Source organism: Eucalyptus grandis, chromosome 7, assembly GCF_016545825.1.
Source record: "Eucalyptus grandis isolate ANBG69807.140 chromosome 7, ASM1654582v1, whole genome shotgun sequence".
Classification (NCBI taxonomy): domain Eukaryota; kingdom Viridiplantae; phylum Streptophyta; class Magnoliopsida; order Myrtales; family Myrtaceae; genus Eucalyptus; species Eucalyptus grandis.
The window spans coordinates 35760328-35778266 of record NC_052618.1 but is presented as its reverse complement, the minus strand read 5'-3'; the positions used below and the strand labels follow the sequence as shown (position 1 = coordinate 35778266).

The window sequence follows — 17939 nt, the reverse complement described above, 5'->3', positions numbered from 1 at the left end:
GGATCACTTATTTTTTGAAAAACAAGTTAAATTGATTTAACAATTAAAAACTTAAGATAGCTAGGTCTTAAATCGATTGGATTTAGAACCCGTTTTCAACCAAAATCTCACAATCTCTCTCTTCCCTCTTTAACTTTACAAAAATATTTTTTAATAAAAATCGAAATTATAATTATTTTTTATTTTAATTTTCTTTTCTTTTTCCTTTTTTTTTTCTTCTTCCTCCTATTGGTGGCCGGCACGGCAATGGCTAGCGATCGGCCAAGTGAGTCTCGAGCTCGCCGATCTAGCAAGACTCAAACTCGCCAACGTTGGGTGAGGCTCAAGCCTCACCGATTTGGTGAGCCTCAAGCTTGCCGGCATCGGCAAGCCGAGTGAGCTCAAGGCTCGCCCGTGGCTAGTCACTAGCTATCGTTGCTAGGCGGCCAAACAAGAAGAAGAACGAAAAGAAAAAGAAAAGAAAAAAAGAAAAAGAAAAAGAAAAATTATATTCTTAAAAAATTAAAATAGAAAATAATTAAAATTAAAATTTTTAAAAAATAAAAATAATTAAAATTCGATTTTTTTAAATAAGTATTTTAAAAATTATAAAAATTGCCTATTAAATTTGTGTTGCATAAAACTATTTTAGCAATACAATTTAAAAATATATATGTATATATATCGTCCAATCCATTCTATAATACGAGTTATTCAAAAGTATCAGCTCAAAGATGGATTTGCCGGAGTGGAGCGACAGAATGTGGAGTTAGTAAGTTGGGGCTGAGATGAATTTTTAGAAAAGTGAGATATTTTACTTATGTCCCTTCCTTTGAGGGGGAAGGACAAACTACAAACGTATGTAGAAGCATAAGTCAATACATGCATCTGCATCAACACAATCTCTACGACTTGCTGGTGTTCCCACAGAGCCCATCTGAAAAAACAAAGGAATAAAGGTCATGGACAATGATAAGAGAAGATTGAGACAATCATAGGTCAAGCGTATAGAACTCACATTAGTTACTGCTTGTAGAGGGCTGAGAGAATTATTGCCAAAATAATGAGCAAAATGACGACCTGCAATTAGATCATAAAGAGCAATTCCGCTTTCTCATTTGTTTGGGTTACTGTTCAGCACATTGCCATTAGACCAGCCAAATAATGCAAGATAAATGGTCGTAAACTCACCAGGACAGAGCTGTATCTCGGTTCACATGCAAGGACGTAAGGTCTCCTGTCAGAATTCACAAATACAAGTCTTCTGTATTAAAAGGGACAAAATCAGTATCTATACCCCAGCGAGAGAGAGAGAGAGAGGAAGGAACCTTTTGTTTAGGAGGCCAGAATCTCTACAAGCCTTCTGTATAGTCTCGATTCTGCTTAATGTCTTTGTAGCATTAGGATCGTTCATGTCAACCTATAGGAGGCAAACTTTATCTAATGAGCAATGTCTCCGACTGTATATTTAAAACATCATAGGGGAAAGGCAAGGAGATGGATAAGCTGGGTTATCAATGAAAGCATCAATTATCATTGCAGCCAAAAGTGACAGCAACTGATCATCAAGCAAGTTCAATTCACAGTGGGGAGCAGAAAAGGACAAATTCCACGATATTGCTGAGACATCAATTATAACACATCTACCATTGAGCTCCGCAACTGAAGGAGAAGGGGTTCCCCTTAAAAATCATATCTTTGCAGAGGACAGAAGTTCATTATATCACTTCACAGGACATAACGGACTATTGTCGTGTCCACTAAAAATTCAAGATCAATCTGGTTTGCTTTGTTCATAGCCCATTCTGTCACCCAATTTGATTGCCGATTGCAAATTAAGATTTGTCAGGGATATTACCACAAGTTCTGCAACAGGTCATTTGAACTTTTTTTCTTGTTCAGACATTCTAAAAACGACATCTTTCTCTGCATTGTCTAATCGCTTACAAAGCAATACCTAAACGAATCTCTCATTTTTCCTTATGATTGTTCGAAACCCCAAGAGTAAAAAAGAAAAAGGAAGACAACAATTTCATTAGTTTCTATTGGCTGCACAGAAACGACAGATCCAAATAAACTACACGTCTTGACTTACAAGCCTTTTCAATCCTAAGTACACCAGTTTCACAGTATACCCCCTGCCAGCCACAAAGTTCATGTGCTGATTGCCTAGAGCTAAACAGGGGATTTAATCTTCACAGTAAGAAGTATCTAGAGATACATAAGGGGGTATAATGACCCTAAGACATTGGGAAGATCCGCTTGTTTGGTTGCTGGCCATGTCCTAGGCAGGCCAACAACGAAGTCACACAAACACACACAAATTGGGACATTAGCAGTTTCTTTCCCATAGATCAAGTCTCATGCAGGTTATACAGTCTAGTATATTTCAAGAAGAAATAACTGAAAATAAATATGATAAGAGAATGTGTGTCCACGAGAATAGAATGCAAGAACATGCATTCTAGTCTTAAACTTTCATACCTTGGACCTGAAATGTGTAGGTAGACAAATGGAATCACAGAGCAACCATTATCTCCAAGCTACTACAGAACATACACAAAAGTATAAAGGCTCTTGGACACACTGCCTTGACAAATGACAGTATGAGAAATGTAAAAGAGGCCCTATGGAAGGTCTTAAAATGATGATGGTGATAGTTTCATGGGCTTTATTTCTGTCTTGCCTCGATTTGGTTCTTCAGTGTGCCTTATCGTTTCCTCATGTCTAATGCCCACTTCACCAATTTTATGAATGCCTAGTGCCATTCAAGTTCTTCAATATGCCTAATGATTTCATCGCGTCTAGGATAGCTATTCTTTCAATTGTGAAAGAAAATCTCGGCAAATAAATTTGTTACCTTTAAATACCTGTACAGACCTAAACCAACAAGTCCTGCCACATAGTGGCAATATTCATCGTAATCATCAACTGTTTCCACCTACAATAAGGAAGAAATTAGCGGAATTCTTCGTATGATATGTAACAGCATGACCTCCACTACAAAAAATTATTCCTGAAGGCGCGAGACTACAAACTAGCCTTGAAATGCATTGTGGAAAAGAAACCCTTAGCATAGCTCTTAATCCTCTTGATAATAGTATTTGGTCAAAACCTGTTCCAATCCAACCGGATCAGTTACCACAAACAAGACACACATAAGAGCCAATAGTCTATTCGCAAGCCTGTGGATCTGGGAAGATGGGAGAACGGTCATTAAGGCCAAATACTGAACTTCTAGACTAATCCATTTCTTTTATAAGCTAGTGAATCCTTCAAGGACTTTTGCCAAAGAGCTAAAGTCAAATCCTTGTAAATAGGAGGAGGATGGGCTACCCATTGTACGTGTCAGGCATTCAACAAATAAAATGTTTACACAGGTACTATACAATATCAAATTTATCTTCTTCCATTGAAGGCAAGGATTCTCTTCATGTAAAGCTTAAAACTAGCGACATATTGACCAAGCACAACCAAATACTATTATCTTTGTAAGAGTTCCTTCAGCCGGGGTACTTAATAAGAGGTAAGTTCTTGGAAAATATCAGAAGTGTTACATAGCACAGATCACAAACCTCTTTGCAAATAAATTTTGCCATTACTGCTCCCATTCTTTTAGTAACATTCTCAATTGTAACTTGGTAACTGCGAGTAAGTCGAAAGCCACAATTTATAAAGGAAAAGCAGTCAACATATCAATCAGAAGAAATAGTTCGCCAAGATTGTATTAATTGCAGGTAAATTTCAGTTGAGTTTTCATTCTCAACTATGATCATTAGGTTGTTGGTAAAGGAAACTCATAAGGTTAAGTTGAGCGGCTAAAGAAGAGCAGGTAGAAGAAGAGGATTTTTATTAGAGCTTTGCATCAAAATTAGAGGGAAAAGTCGTAAGTTATTAACCTTTTCCCCAGCTCCAGGAAAGCCGTTGAAACATGATGAAATTGGTATATTAGAACCTTGTATACTCCTTTGTACCACCTTAATACGACAATGGAAACTTCAGTTCAGAAAACTCTCTAAAATTATGGCGACTGAATAGTTCTCAGCCCAGCTCCAACTTCTTACTGGATAAGCACCATTTACATATAGTAAATTAAAGCAGCAAAAGATTATAACTAAAGTGAAAATAATCACAACATAACACAAGTTATATCTTAATACAGCTTTCCTAACCAAGTTCTGCATCCCCCAAAAGTTGCTAGTCAAAAGAAATCAGTGGCATATGGAATCTTAAAAACCTAGAAACACCTTATTTCCCAACTTCACTTCAGAAATAATTTGACAATCTTTTATCCTATGCCGGGTCATACAATTTCCCCATATGCCGGAAATATTACAAGAATTTTTAACAGCAAGAAAGCTTTCATTGTACTTTGGTATTTGTTCTTAAAGAAGTTAGTGAAAGAATGCATCAATAAGCAAAGTAGATGAGACTATTTATAGAGGTTCTCACGTAGAATCATCGAGGCAAAACATTTTTGACATATCCTGTTCTGTGAAAAGCGGTGTTACGAAAAATAATTTCAAAGTCACAAGGATGTATGCAAGATATTGTTAAAGACAGAATCTCCATGTAGCTTTCAAGACCATTCTTAGCGCAAAATGGGGAGGACACCAACTATCTACACATGTAATATACAAGGAAACCATTAAGAGAGATCACTCAAACAAATTATTTTGCAGAATACATCTAACTTACGTTTCATGAATTCTATATAAAGGTCAGGAAAGGGCGATAATACAGAACAAAGCATCTATATATGTGGAAAACTGGTCTTAGATCTCCAAAAGCTTTAACCAGCAAGAAGGAAGCATATTTAACTCACATGAAAAACACCACTCCTTATTATACAAGTGCAGATGAAAAGCCTTTAGGATGGGCACTTTGACATCAGCAGGTATGCTTGTGTCATCCTCTGGAAAGGGAAAGTTAGAAGAAATAAGACTCCCGCAAAAAATACATATAAACATCATTAGGGAGCGGGAAACAATTATTCAAAGTGATATTGACAACAGTTAGGCAGAGGAATTAAGGACTTATCATGAAACTAATTCTTTTAGGGATTATTCAACTGGTTAGAAATATGAGTCACCGTTTATCATCTGAGAATCAGCAAGGGCCTTAACAACTAGAGCATTAGCATTCTCCACTTCCAGTCATGATGGTTGGTGGTCACAAGTAAATGGACTTCTAGATGTGAAGAGCTTGCCCTGACCTACACGATTATGTTTCCATGAATGTTATGAATGCAAAAGGAAACTCCAATGGCTTTGTGTTATGGGTAGACTTTGGCAGACAAAGTATAGCTGGCTCAGATTAGCCAACCGAAAGTGCTAAAGATAAGAGTTTCAAACTTGTTATAGTTGAAAGAAACTTAGAAAATAACTAGATTTGAAGAGGCACAGGCTTTCGCCTTCAAAAACACAGAGACAAGTAAATGTAGACTCAAAACCACTCCTTCCTTATCCTTACATGTAGAAGTTGAAGGGAAAAGGAAAAGCTGCCAACTGGACATACACATTTGAAATCAATTTGGTATATATGACCATCAAGGTTAACAACCATCACCTGAATCGGATGACAGTAGTTTAGGACAGATGCACCATATTTGATAAACAACATTTGATAAACAGCGTACTCCCTTGCAAATGCAAGACAGAGAGAGACAAACCAATTGTATCAAGTGCTCCAGGATCAAATAGAATACGCAGACCTGCAAAAGTGAAAATATCATAGTTGAAGAGATAAGAAAACTGTTGGGAATAACGGATCCCTGAAAACCGGATTCGACACTAAATCGAACCCCTAAATCAATGCGGAAGACGAAGCCCGGGAAAACACGTATCACCGATCATAAAGCACACCACGGAGTCGAGCGTATCTTGTTAGCCATAGATTAGACACCGACGCCAATAAGAGGGAGAAAATCTGGCCATGTTCAATCCGATGAAGCCTTGAAGGGAAGATAGTGTCGCCGTTTGCTTACTGTTTTTGTTTTAGGGGGGAGAGAACGTTGGAGAGAAGAAGACGTACGTTCATCAAAACGTTGTCATCTCTCTCTCTCTCCTCCCTTTTATACCTTCCCCCATCCACGGGCCTTATTCCCGTGGGCCGGGCCTTTTGGGCCCAGCATGGGCGGACGGGCCCATCACCAATTAAAACCATCATCTCCCACTCGCACATGGTGGGTTGAACATGATTCTCTTTACCTCTCTTCAACATTCATACCGGTGAATAATCCGTGCGACCAGCATACTTTGAGAGCTTGTTACTATACATCTGTTAGGAATATATACCAACTCATAATGGGCATCACACTCCGAGTAGATTTAGTATGCAGTACCCTAGATCGATCGATCACATTTATATCTCTCTTGATCTCTTTCTAACAATGATATATATATTGTATTCACAATTATGATTATCACAAAGACAGTCATAATTGGTTAACCGGTGAATACAAAAACTACAATGTGATTCTCCAAAATCTGTCTTCCTCTTTCCTTCAAACTCTCAATTTCAGTTCAGCTTCCTAAGATAGCAAAAACTAAATAGAAATCTTGAGAAAAAGTAAGAGTCATGAGGGGACTAAAAAATTGAGGAACTCTTTTCCTCAAGAGCCTCACACGACATAAAAGTTGAGATCAAACTCTTGCCTCTCTTATTGGTCATCTCATGCATATGTAGTATGAAACACGTATTACGATATTAACTCCTTTCCCATGTAGCGTATGTCTATAGCTTTCAATACCGTACATATGATAGTTCAGACATACACAATGTCTAACTTGAGTTCACTAATCTACTCATTCACAAAATTCATCAGAACTCACATCTGGCATTATAGACAGATAAAGTAAAATATGTGGGTTATTTTACTTTCGGACATAGTAAGTATTATGTCCTCATCTTAACACTCAGTTAAGGCGACATACGTATTTTAAGCTTGAGCTCTCGATTATCACCTAGATAATAAGCTTAAAAACAGTCTCGTATCTATTTATCACACAGTAAATAGAGGCAATTACCCGTGTGAGTGGGCTAATCTTATATCAGTCCGACATACTTTCTTAAGTTAAAGTAATGCACTGAGCATTAAGATGCATAAAGATCAAACTAAGATTCGTAGGCATTAATGATGAAAACACAAATTCATCAAATGTGAACTCTTAGGGAAATTACAATATTCAGTACATCATCCTCTACGCAATCCTAGAGATTTCATATGGCTACAAAACACATCTCTAGGTATTGGCTTTGTCATAGGATCTGCTACCATTCTATGCGTAGTATGTACTCTAAGTTCACATCTTTTCGTGCAATCATATCCTTGACAAAAAGTATACTTGGTATCTATATATTTGGTCTTGCCATGATATTTTGGATCTTTTGGTGTACGCGTTTGCTGCTTGGCTATCACAATTAACCAACAATGAATCTGCAGCATTTCAAATAACACCTAAATGATCCAATAATCTCTTAAGCCAAACATCTTCTTTTATTGCTGCCGATAATGCCACGAACTCAGTTTCCATCGTGGACAAGGCTATACACTTTTGTTTCTTACTGCTCCAACATATGGTGCAATTATTCGGTATGAAAACAAATCCAGAGGTAGATTTTCTTTCATTTAAATCTCCTCTTCAATCAGCATCAGAATAGTCTTTGAGTTGCAGATCCTTTCCATAGTAACTCAACGTATAATCAGCAGTCCCCTCTAGATACCTTAGTATTCATTTAACGGCTTTCCAACGTGCTTGACCTGGATTGGATTGGTATCTACTCACCATTCCAACTACAAAACATAAGTCAGGTCTTGTACACATCATAGCGTATATCAAGCTCCCAACAGCACTAGCATAAGGAACATGTTTCATTTGTTCATTCTCTTGTGGAGTCCTTGGACACAGTCTATGGCTCAATCCTTCACCTTTTGCAATAGGAGTGTCGATGGGTTTACAATCCCATATCCTTCAATTCAAAATTGGAAGACAACGAACTTTTGACAGTATTGACAAACTCCATATTGCTTCCGGCAATTAGTATATCGTCAACACATAATGATATGATCACAAATAGACCTTTGGATCTTTTGATATATATATATATATATATACACACACACAATGATACTCATCTATCATTGTAAAATCATATGCCATTATGGCATAATGGAAACGTATATACCATTGTCTTGACGACTACTTAAGGCCATATATCGACCCCCAAAGTCGACATACCTATTCTTCTTGGCCTTTCACTATGAAATCAGCAGGTTGTTCCATATATTTTTCTTCCTCTAATTCTCCATTGAGGAAAGCAGTCTTTACATCCATTTGATGTAACTCAAGATCCATACTAAACACTATTGCCAGAATTATGCGAATCGAGGTAAATCTCACTATAGGAGAAAATGTTTCTTCATATCAATTCATTCCTGTTAATCATACCCATTCGCCACAAGGCGAGCCTTATGCCTTTATATCGAGCCATCAGCCTTTTGCTTTATTTTGAGAACCCACTTGTTCCCAATAGCTCTACGTCCCGTTTGGAAGATCAACCAGTTCCCAGACTTGGTTTGATTTCATTGACTCAATTTCCTCTTTCATTGCATAAATCCATTTTTTCTTACTAAGGCAATTTAGAGCCTCATTAATATTTCTTAGCTCATCCTCATCTTGCGGAGCAATCATAAAAGTTTCCCCTTCAACGTCAAAACGTCGACGGGGAATACTTTGGCGACTTGTTCGCCGTATGGGAGATTGTACACTTTGCACATCATTCCCCATTATGCTCCCACTAGGATTAGATAATGATAATGTTGCCTCATCACGTGGTTGCAATTGAGAATGAGTTGAATTGAATTCATCACTTCTCATATTACTCCCACTTGGACGAACTCCACTAATATCATTATCTTGATCCAAGTTTTCTAATAGGGAGTATTCTTCCCCTATTTCGCCCTTCTTAGGAAATTCATCCACTAAGAATGTGACATCTCGTGATTCAAATTCAGTTATACTCCCACTTTCCTGCTCACCTACGAACACATACCCATTCGAGTGTTCGGAGTATCTTATTAAAATACTCATCTTGCCTTTAGGACCCAATTTCCCAAACTTGTGAGAGGACTCATGAGTATAGGCAGCACAACCCCATGGCTTAAGAAAATTTAAGTCCGGTTTTCTACCTGTCCATAACTCATATGGAGTGGAACTAACTGATTTGGAAGGCACCCGGTTATGTATATAGGTAGCAGTTAACAACGCATCACTCCAAAACCTAACCATTTCCAGTAGGGTTCTGTTTCTTCTCCCGCAACACCATTTTGTTGAGGAGTATATGGAATAGACAACTGTCTTTCTATTCATTTTCATCACATTATTTTCAGAACTCATCAGATAAATATTCTCGACCTCGATCGGATCTCAATACTTTTATTTTCTTGTCCAATTGATTTTCTTCCAAGTTCATGAACCTTTTGAAACAACTTATGCTTCAGATTTATGAGAAATCAAATAGACACACCCGAATCGAGTATAATCATCTATTAAAAGTGATGAAGTAAACAGTCGCATGCCTTCCTCTCACATTCATTGAACCACAGACATCATAATGGATTAAATGCAGAGGAAATTCAGCTCTTTATCTTTTCCAAATGGTTTCCTTGTCGTTTTCCCTACTAGGCAATGCTAACATCTGGGCAAATCGACTTTTTCAATGTTACCCAACAAGCCCTTTTTTGCTAGTCTATTTATACATTGTTGGCCAATATGACCAAGTCTAGCATGCCACACAGTCACATCAATATCACATGAAATAAAAGACGTGAAACAAGGGAATAACATATTGACATCACCACAGTCAACATTCAATACAATAAAACCATCCAGAAAGTGACCACATCTATAGTAGTTTGTATCCAAATACAAATCTACATCGCTATTATGGAAGTTCACACATAAACCAAGCTTAACCAATACCAAAACAGACACTTAAATTTCGACGAATCTCCGGAGTATATAGAACATCATGTAGGAACAAGGTGCGTCCATGACGCATGTTCAATTGGCAGGTGCCAATCCCTTTAACTTCATCTCTGGAGTTATATCCCACATAGATCCACATAGTTCCAGTTGGTACTCGTCGGAATTCCACGAAGGATCCTCTATCCTTCGCTACATCATCTCAAATGTACAAGAGGTGTTTACCTTCTTTGGATCACAACAGTCGCGAGCATAGTGACCCTTCTTGTCACAATTGTAACACCTCACCCTTGACATTTTCTTCACTTGAGGACGTTTTCCTCTCTTGTGTTGGTTAACTCTTGATCTCTTGCAATAAGGACTTGATCCTTTGCATTCCCACATATTGAACGAATCAATACGCTTGCGCTTAGAGCTCAAAGCCCTTTCTGAGCTAGAACCAGCATTGCAAATATCTATTTTCGGCACAAATGCCGTCAAGCGGCCCTCTACTAGCTCAAGGTAGTGCACAGCATCCTCAAGATCTTCCATAACATGGTCAAGAGCTTCTAGTGCTTCTTGCTTTTCCAGCACATATTGAATCTTCATATTCAATATTTCACAATTGTTGCCGTTCACATCAGCAATTATGTTCTTAGTTGCTGAATCCATCAATCGAACACATCGAGACATATATGCACGAATAATTAATGCCTATCATTTATGCATCCCCTTTGCACAAACCCATCATATCAATGAATAATTTCAAGTAAGGTTTCAGAATCAAAAGGTCACTACGGGCGTGCATGGAAACACTCCAAAAAAGTGTTTCTGGCACACTTCTGTACGGAAAGTGTTCCGGGAACAAAAAGGAACAAACGTGTTTGGTTGCGTTTTTGTTCTTTTTTTTTTTTTTTTGTTTCTGGAACGAAATAGAAACAGAAAAAGAAACAAAAAAAAGTTGTTTCTCTGAAAGAAACACTTCTCGGAAGGAACAAAAGAACAAAAATCACTCTTCTCTCTCTTCTTCTTCTCTTCTTCTTTTCTTCTTTTTTTCTTCTTTTCATTTTGGCCGGTCGCCGGCCTCGGCCATGGCCGACCAGCCGTCGAGGCTCGGCGTCGCCAGCGCGGGTGAGGCCGAGCCTCGCCTTGGCCGGGCGAGCTCGGGCTCGCCCAGATCCGCGACGCCGAGCGTCGCCGGCCCCGGCGAGGCTCGGGCTCGCCGGATCGGGCGAGCTCGAGCTCGCCCGGCCATGGCGAGGCTCCGCCTCGCCCAGCCAAGCGAGGCTCGGCCTCGCCGCGTCGGCGACGCCGAGCCTCGCCTAACCACGGCCGAGGCTCGGCCTCGCCGTGGGCCGGCGAGCCTCGCCGTGGCTGGGCGAGGCTGCCGGCCCCGTCGGCCGGTCGCCGGAGGCCGGTGACCGGCCGAAGAAAAGAAAAAATAAAAAGAAAGGAAAAATAAAAAATAAAAAAAATGTTTAAAAAATTAAAAGAAACAAAAAAATAATAAAATTTACCAAACGTGTTTCTGTTCATTTTTATTCCCGACCAAACGTTACCAAACGTGTTCTTTTGTTTAAAAACTGTTCCCGGAACAAAAATACTTTTTTTTATTTCTGTTCTCAGGAACAAAAAAAGAACTGAAACAAATCCATGCGCACCCTACGTTTCCAATCATCCTCCAAAAATCCTAACTTAAAACTATCATTAATATGATTGTCATATGCAAAATCAATTCCATGAAGCTACAAAAACTTCTAAACTACCCAGAGCTAATTACCCACAGCAACCAGTAATAACAGAAAGCAACATATAATTGATATCCAATAAAACAATAATGCTTTCAACATAATACAACAATCCATTACACTAAGTAATATACATAGAAGAAAATATCGACATAGAAAAAGATATTCACACTCAATAACATCCCAAACTAATCTAAGAAATAATTAGGGAATGTCCCTTCTAATCTATCGGTCAAAACATCTGAGAAAATTGAAGGCACATTTGTCAACCATGGAAAAACTTTGGAGAGCTCTCATGTCGCCACCAAGGCGCATTCACTCTGCGCCATGTGGTGCTCAATCTAAGGGTTGAAGTTTTGGCCAACTCAATCCTATAGTACTCTCTTACAAAAGCTTCCACTAGCCCCCGTAATCCGGGACCACGTTGATCTCCCATAGCCGATCTAACACTGCTTGCCATACAGGTGGAAGAGTGTTCATCAAAGCCGGCACCTTCTCAAAGTCCGGCATAAGATAACAATTCCAGATAATTTCCTGTATCATCTGATTGACCTTGACCATATATGATACTAAATCACCATCAAGCCACCGATAATCGCTAACTCTTTCATCGGCCTTTTCGGTCTAGCTCTTCCTTCGTCCGTTCTCGGGATTGCGGTATCCGTGCATAACGCATGATAGTTCCCGCAACAAATGCAGAACTAAAATGGATCACCTATAACCCACACAGACATAATTGAAAAAGAAACAAATTCTTTTCTCGGGTCAACGGTCAAAGTCAACGGTCAACGGTCAAGTCGTCGGACCGATCAGACCGGTCGGGCCGTCTGGCCGGTCGGGCCGGTTCGCTCGAACCGCCCGCACGTGCCGCGCGCATGCCGGGCATCGCGGTTCGGGTCGGGTCGGGTCGCCGGCCGGTGGCCGCCCGGCCAACCGGCGTCATTGCTAACGTCATCGGTGACGTCACCCCAACGGTTCGACCGTTGGGTGATGACATGCTGACGTCGGCATGCGTCGGTCCGTGCCCGCCGCTTGGGCGTGGCGCCCACGCGCGGCGGCTTTTGGCCGCGCGTGTGGGTGCGTGCGGCGTCCTCCGGCGACGCACAACATGTCGCCAGACTCGTCTCGACGAGCCCTTTCTGCCAGTGTCTTCAGAATTCGATTTCGACTTACGAAAACTCAGAAAAATGGCCGAACAGCGCTCGGGTGTCGGGATTTTCTCCCCGATCCGTACGGCCGAAATTTTTCGTGAAAAATCAATCAAAAAACGTCAAACAAGTCGGGAAAATGTGAACTAGGGCTCTGATACCAATGTTGGGAATAACGGATCCTCGAAAACCGGATTCGACACTAAATCGAACCCCTAAATCAATGCGGAAGACGAGGCCCGGGAAAACACGTATCACCGATCGTAAAGCACACCACGGAGTCGAGTGTACCTTGTTAGCCACAGATTAGACACCGACGCCAATAAGAGGAAGAAAATCTGGCCCTATTCAATCCGATGAAGCCTTGAAAGGAAGACAGTGTCGCCGTTTGCTTATTGTTTTTGTTTTAGGGGGGAGAGAACGTTGGAGAGAAGAAGACGTACGTTCTTCAAAACATTGTCATCTCTCTCTCTCTCTCTCCTCCCTTTTATACCTTCCCCCATCCACGGGCCTTATTCCCGTGGGCTGGGCCTTTTGGGCCCAGCATGGGCGGACGGGCTTTAAGTCCATTACCAATCAAAAACATCAAAAACACATTGCAAGAAACTAATCTCACAATTCCATTGGCATTTGCAAGGGCTATGAGGGGCGTTTGCCACTAATCTTTACAGTACATTAGATTTTTGCATTTTGATTGGCAGACAAGCCAGGGGAAGCTTTGCCACTAATCTCTACGGATGAGGACAGCATTGGTATCAGTAGTAACGTCGCACAATTCCATTCAAGATCATACTTAGATGCGGTTCATGTCAGGAGAGCCTGCAGCAGTTTCTTTGACTTTTTAATTTCAACAGCTGATGTTCTAATTCTAGGAAGGGAAAGAAATCACTCCTTGAAGCTTGTTCACCAATAAACGTGACATCTTTACGATATAACCAATTCTTTGTTATATATGAGAGAAAAAAGCTACTCGAGCCTCAGCGTACAGAGGAATGAACCCGAATTCCTTTTGGCAGGATAAATTGACCCTTGGCTTTATCTAAGCTGGTGTGCCTTCTGTCTTCCGCAAGTAGTCCAGAATTGGCCATTTTTCCTCATTCTTTTGTATTTCTCGACCCTTCACGATATGATAAATTTGGATAAAATAAAGGTATTGATGCTGTCGCTTTTATACACAGCCCTTTTTGGTGTTAAAACTTTTGAAAGATCGTTTTACTGTCACAATTTTTGAAAATTTATCACTTGAATTTACAATTCTAAAAAGTTCTAACGTGAAGTGATGTTCATAATGTGGTGGCATTAAATTGTTTTTTTTTTTTAAATTAGAAATTTGACAACTGAACAATGTGAGCCAAAAGCCAAAATCACCGGACACATACTCTACCTTTGCCATTATTTTTCTTTGTTTTGTTAAACTTTAAAAAAATCATCCAAACCTATTTGTTTTCCAAAAAATGGGAAGTAAGTTAATTTTTAATTATGCGAAATGAACTGAGGTAGAATCTAGGTAGGATACCATATTATAATGGGGAGAATTACCAAAATAGTTTTAAACATATTGTAATTGTGCCAATTCAGTCTTAAACATTTAGCATTTATGTTACGTCAATTCATCCGACCAATTTCGACTGGTCAATGTTGGCCGTCCTACATGATACGGTCGACGCTAATATGGATATTTTGAATAATATTTTATTATTTTTTAGCATCAGTCAGCCAAAATTGGTCGAATGGACTGATTGACCCAATTGCAATAGTTTTTGGACTATTTTGGTAGTTTTCTTTATTATAATGTGCAGCCCAAAAGTTTAAGTTTAAACGTGGAGGGGATATGTGTATAACAATTATATATAACCTAAACAAACGATGTAAAATATTTAACACATGACAAAATATTACAGGAGAAAACTAAATCCACTAATCCGCAATCCTTTTTATATATCATGCATAACTCTCCCACGAATTAGCCCTACTTTGTTTACATCACCGTCGTCCAAATTTCTTGAGAAAAAAAAAACAAAAGTCAGACAAAAAAGAAACAATAACAAAAACAGACCACAACATGAGTGCGTTGAAATCCAAAACCGCGCTCACCACATCGCGAAGCTCGGTGCCGAGCTGTTGGATGAGGAGAGCGAAGCTTCTGGAGACCTTGGGAAGCAAGGAGTAGCAGAATCTCCACTGAGGCTGCTGAGGTATCTGCATCTCGGCATTTCTCGCCGCCATCTTCAGTTTCAGCAGCGGGTAGAAATCCTCCGGATGCTCCAGAATCTCTCCCAAACTCCGAAGAGGGATGTTCTTCCCGGCATTCCTCGCCACCATTTTCAGCTTCGGCATCGGATGCTTCAGAGTTGCTTCCAAACCCCGCCGAGGGATCCACTTCTCGGCACTCCTCGTTGCCATCTTCAGCTTTAGCAGCGGGTGAAAATCCTCCGGATGCTTCAGAACGGCTCCCAAACTCCCCATCTCTCTCTCTCTCTCTCTCTCTCTCTCTCTCTCTCTCTCTCTCTCTCTCTCTCTCTCTCTATGAACTTGAGATTTGAGAAAACAGAGATTGAAATCTGGTAAAGAAAACTGGGAAGGTTTTTTAAGGTGATCGAAACTGAGTGTTTAAATGCAAGCTTCTCGGGGATTGGAATAAACAATGTTACCTTTTACGTTTGCTTTCATGTCTTCAAAGAGCCGCACATTTGTTTCGTTGTTTATAGCTTCAATTTTTAGGTAACAAAACAGTCATTGATCAACTGATCCTCCGTTTCATTTTAAGCGGTTGATACAGAGATTAACCCGAAGCCTAAGTTAGAGAGGATCTAGAAACCTCAGGGATGGTGCTATAGGTCGTCAAAATCGAAGTTGCGTGTGGTCATCCTCTGTGTCTGTGCCATTGGCCTTCCACAGTGCCACCTCCGAGACCTGTAACCTCATTGAATCCAGCCTAGTCAAGGACACTCTAACCTCGTAGAGTGCACTTCATCAAAAATTAAGTTGTGACTCGTGACATTCAATTTCGAAGCTGGGAAAATGCAAAAGAGGCATTGCCGCAAAACCTCTTCTAGCGGGCGAGCTGTGATATGGACCCTTTTTTAACGATGCTGACTTTGGACTGTGAAGAAGAACATTGTGGCGACGACTAGCAAGCTGGCCACGATGGTAGCCCAGGCCTTGACAACCTTGCGCAAGGATGATGAGTAAGCCAGAGATCAACCACTTAGAACGAACTCGGCCCCATCGGTTAAAGAGGTTCAACCTTGAAGCCAAAAGCGGCAAGGGGTGGTGCTCGTGGGAGGTGTCGGATAGAGAGACGCATATGGGGTCTGCTCAGGATGAGCACATTTAGAGAAGGGGAAAGGTGGGACGCTATATTTGGGCGGTTCTATCTTTTTATTTTATGGGAGTGGATGTAACCAACGCGGACGTCCATTTAGTGTGGCCCTTTTCCTGTTTCTTCTTAATAAAGTGAGATGGTCTCCGTTATCTTTTATGAGAAGACAACTCCACTTCAGATAAGTAAACTCGAGACTAATCAAATATCTTTTCAAATCGTCGACCATATAAGATTGAAGCCAAAACTTAAATTGATGACACATGTAAGTAAACACGTGTCGCATGTCTACTCTCACGCAAGTCTGTTACGGAACCTTTATTTTAAAACTAAAAATCCATTTCCTAACTATCAAACTAATTTTAGAATTTTTCATTTGACGTTATTTCTAAATGCACATCGCACAAAAGATCTTCAACAAAAGTACACTGCAATGATTCGTCGTGTGTAATATCATAGTGAGAATGCTATACCACGAAGGAAAAGAAAAACTAGAATGATGTAAACTAGAATCTACCCAAACACTTTTGCTGCTCTCCTAGACATTTGAGTAAAGACTATGGGCCCGTTTGGTTCGGCTTTTGGGGAATGCATTTGCCAAAATGCAAATACCTTTGGGTGAATGGGGTTTTCCGAAATGCAAATATCGTTTGGTAAAATTTGTATTGAAATACAACTTTGGCCAAAATACCGTTTGGTAAAATTTACATTTATAAATCACTTTTATTAAATTTAAAAAAAAAAAAAAAAAAAATTCTATTTTTCTTTTTTTGAAATCCCGGCGGCCGGATCTGGCCGCGTCTAGGTCGCGCGACCTCGGGCAACCGTCGCCTAGGGTCACGCGACCTCAGCGGCGGTCGCCGGGGTCGCGCCGGCGGCGGATGGCGGATCTGGCCGCTGGGTCGCACGACCTCGGGCGGTCGTCGCCCGGGTCGCGCGACCTAGGAGACGACGGCCGCATGCGGCGGCCGCTCGCGGTCGTGCGACCCTCGATTGTTGCCGACCCCGGGTCACGAGATCCAGGCGTCGCCTAAGGTCCGGCGACCCCAGGCGATGGTCGATGGGGTCGGGCGACGCTCAGGCGGCGGTTGCTGGCGCGCGCCATCCCTTCGCCGATGGTCGTCGGCCTCGATCAGCAGCTTGGAGAGGTTGGAGAAGATGAACAGTAACCAAGCTACTTGCATTCCCAGGATGCAACTTGCCAATGCACCCCAAGAGCTCCATTGGGCTAAAGGCCTTTAGACTCCTTTGGAGATGCAATTGCATCTTGCCAAAGTTGCGCAAAAATACGAACCAAATGCGTTTCCATTTGGCCAAAGGACTTTAAATTCCAAATGAGCATTTGCAATGCTGAACCAAACAGGCCCTATATGCAACTTGATCCTTTTTCTTCCCTTTCCTCCTTACTCAGGACATAGGTCGTGCCGTACGGTCAACTCTATCATTTTTCACTAAATGACCCCTGAATCGTTGGAGGAAGAAACGGCCCATGCTTGTTTATTCACAAAGTAATAAATGGCATATGTAAAGAAATTGATTAATCGAAGGTCAGTAAAGGACGGGCGGCACGTGCTTTCGAGAGCTTGGAAGCTTGTTTATTCACAAAGTAATAAATGGCATATGTAAAAAAAATTGAATAATCGAAGGTCAGTAAAGGAAGGGTGGCACGTGCTTTCGAGAGGTTGAAAGCTTGTTTATTCACAAAGTAATAAATGGCATATGTAAAGAAATTGAATAATCGAAGGTTAGTAAAGGACGGTTGGCACGTGCTTTCGAG

The 17939-nt window shown here is 40.7% G+C and overlaps 1 long non-coding RNA gene and 1 pseudogene across 1 annotated transcript in view; one reads left to right on the top strand and one right to left on the bottom strand.

Moving 5' to 3' along the window:
* LOC104429150 overlaps positions 1-15306 on the bottom strand; it is a 29988-nt pseudogene extending 14682 nt beyond the window's left edge.
* LOC120295634 overlaps positions 1-17939 on the top strand; it is a 73792-nt gene that overhangs the window by 12279 nt on the left and 43574 nt on the right. The window lies entirely within an intron of this gene.